The 2,575-nt window shown below is 35.7% G+C and overlaps 1 long non-coding RNA gene across 1 annotated transcript; it reads right to left on the bottom strand.

Annotated features, from left to right (window-relative positions):
- Positions 1 to 1,298: 1,298 nt before the first annotated feature.
- On the bottom strand, positions 1,299 to 1,665 carry LOC149963103 (uncharacterized). The gene is made up of 3 exons (XR_016480181.1): positions 1,587 to 1,665; positions 1,464 to 1,529; positions 1,299 to 1,396 (listed from the first exon to the last, which is right to left on the bottom strand). It is a non-coding gene; the product is annotated as an uncharacterized LOC149963103 (long non-coding RNA).
- Positions 1,666 to 2,575: the final 910 nt, after the last annotated feature.

Here is a 2,575-nt window from a genome sequence, read left to right as displayed (position 1 = left end):
TTTAATTATAATTAAAATTTTATACCTGGCGGGATAGAAATGGGTTAATATTTTTAACAAATAACTCTAAATTGCGGAGATATATCTTTAAGGGTTATCTCGAGAAATTAATACCACTAGGGACAATTCTACCGAGGAGAGGTATATTTTGGCTTGCCAACTTGTTAAAATCAGTATAGGTTAAATTACGTTATCGGCTAACATTTATTTCTGTAATATTGCGGACAATTAAATTAATTGAACCCTTAATACGATGTTGAGGTGAAATATAACTAATTTACATGTTTTGGCAATTAGGCTTAAAAAATTATCAATATTGCATAAGTATGTATTTTGGTAACGCAGCCCGGTGTAGTATATCTCTTGTAAAACGTTCGCATATGAATAGGTAGTGTCATACTTAAATAAATCTTATAGACGTAGGATATTATCAATTAAGTCACCGAAGAGAAAGCATATTTATGAAAAGGTGATGTTAAATATATCCCAATTTATCTGACCCCGATAAAAACCTTTCCCGCTGTTAAATCGGTAGCATTAAAGTTTATTACTGATATTTTACCATGAATAACGTTAAGAAACTAGAAGCTGAAAATTGCTTGAAAAAAACGTAACTCTTGGTTCATACAAACTTTCTAGGAAACTACGCCATCTACCCCGTATTTGAAAAAATAAAATAAAACTAAGCAAAATCTTATCAGTTAAGAGTCAAAAAATACACTTCATATATTTTTTTAAAATACTAATTGACATGAGTTCCGCTGGTCATTTCTTTTATCTTCATGCTTTATAATCACATTCTGGACGAATTGCGAAAATTCAAACAATACTATTTTACCAATTGACCAAGCCATAAGAATCTCCAGTTAATTGAGCCTCACCATCCATAAAATATGACTGAGAGCTATTGACACTCCTTACTCTAAAGAGCCTTTCGGTTAATTAAATTGTAGTGTCAATGGAGATTGAAACATTTATATCAATTGTAGCCCTAAGGAATTCCATTCCAATAACCTTGACATGGTTGCAACAGTTGAACGAATCGTAGATACTTTTAGAGCTCTGAACTGGCAAGTTTGCACCTTTACTTGCTTTATTGCTGTAAACAAGAAAAACTATTTTTGAAGAGCAGCTCTTAACAAGGTTGTCCTTTACCGTCATTTGTTGAAATATGTATCTTCAAAAGAGAATGAGAAGTGATCACTCTTTGAAAATGGTGAGACCAACAGGGACTGTAAGAAGAAAATTGGTTACTTTTTCACATAGAGTTACGAAAAAGATGGACATCATACTTAAGCTCGTTGTATAACGTGACATTTTCTGTCTCGAAGCGTGTCAAGTTTTGATAGAATCAACAATGAAGTTGTTGGGTAATCACAAACCATCAAGCCACCTTCTAAATTTTGGGACCATTATTACAAAAGTTAAAATAAAAATTATTCTCAACATGAAAATGTTCGTACCAGCTCTTCGTGTATTGAGTAAATTCCATTCTTATCCATATCGCAGTACCTTGTCACGAACGATATCTAAAAGTACTTAATTAGTCTAAGAATTAAACGTTATAACAAGTGTACTTCTCTTACTTTTGCAGATGAAACCTCTTCGGCTTGCAAAAAAGGATCTTAATTTGTTTAAAATAAGGCAAGGGTTACAGGCCTACACCAATGCACGACTTCCAGTAACCTGAAACCTTCAAATATACCTTCTTCGTAACAATTTGCACTCCATAAATAATTTTTCAACGTCCAGATCGTGTAAATTACGGCTTACATATAATTTTTATCGACATTTTTACAAATTATACACGACACTAGCACACACGTTCGGGGGACCTTTTCCACAGCTTCACACGCCATTTTGAAATTTAAAGTGACCTTCAGCACTCTTTCCGGTTGACCGTGACCTTTTGATAAACTCACTTCCGTTCGAATTTTCATGATTTTAGTTTTCGCGCTCAAAGACAGAAGGCGCCTCCAAGCTAAAAGTTATTTTCCCGGAATTGCGTTAGAGATAACGGCAAATTCCCGGTGGAAATCTTTCCCGCTTCAATTTTCAGGAGCCAATTACAATACGCATACGTCACGACCACTTCAGCCTATGAGAACTCTTAACCACGGACCCGCTGAATCTGGCTGCGGAACTGAACTGAACTTGGTCCTTCGGAGTCGAATAGATGGCGATTATTGCCTCACAATCACGTGGTGTCATTCTATGACGTAACGACAACCAATCGGAGCGAAGGGGTCGAATTTGTACGGTCCCTGTGGACGTAATGCGACATGTGATTTCGCGCCCAATGAAATCTCCAGAAGAAAGTAGAAAGAAAGAAGGCGTGTCACAACTTTCCTAGGAAAGTCTGCAGAATTACCCCGAATGTGTGTATTTTTTTTTACTAACTCAAAACTCGGTTCGTATGAATTTTTCAAAGAATAAAGTCATCGTCAACGTTTGAATCGGTACAAAGAATATTATTATTAGGGGCTTGACGACTTAGGCCTAAGGTGGTGCCTTGGGTATTAGCCTAGCTGATTATTATTATTATTATTATTATAACAACGGTATCTGAGGGCTT

The sequence above is a fragment of the Leiobunum rupestre genome, chromosome 1 (assembly GCF_980474605.1).
Source record: "Leiobunum rupestre chromosome 1, qqLeiRupe1.1.hap1, whole genome shotgun sequence".
In the NCBI taxonomy this organism is placed as follows: Eukaryota; Metazoa; Arthropoda; class Arachnida; order Opiliones; family Sclerosomatidae; genus Leiobunum; species Leiobunum rupestre.
Note: the sequence above shows the minus strand (reverse complement) of the source record. Positions and strands in the feature narration are given on the sequence as shown.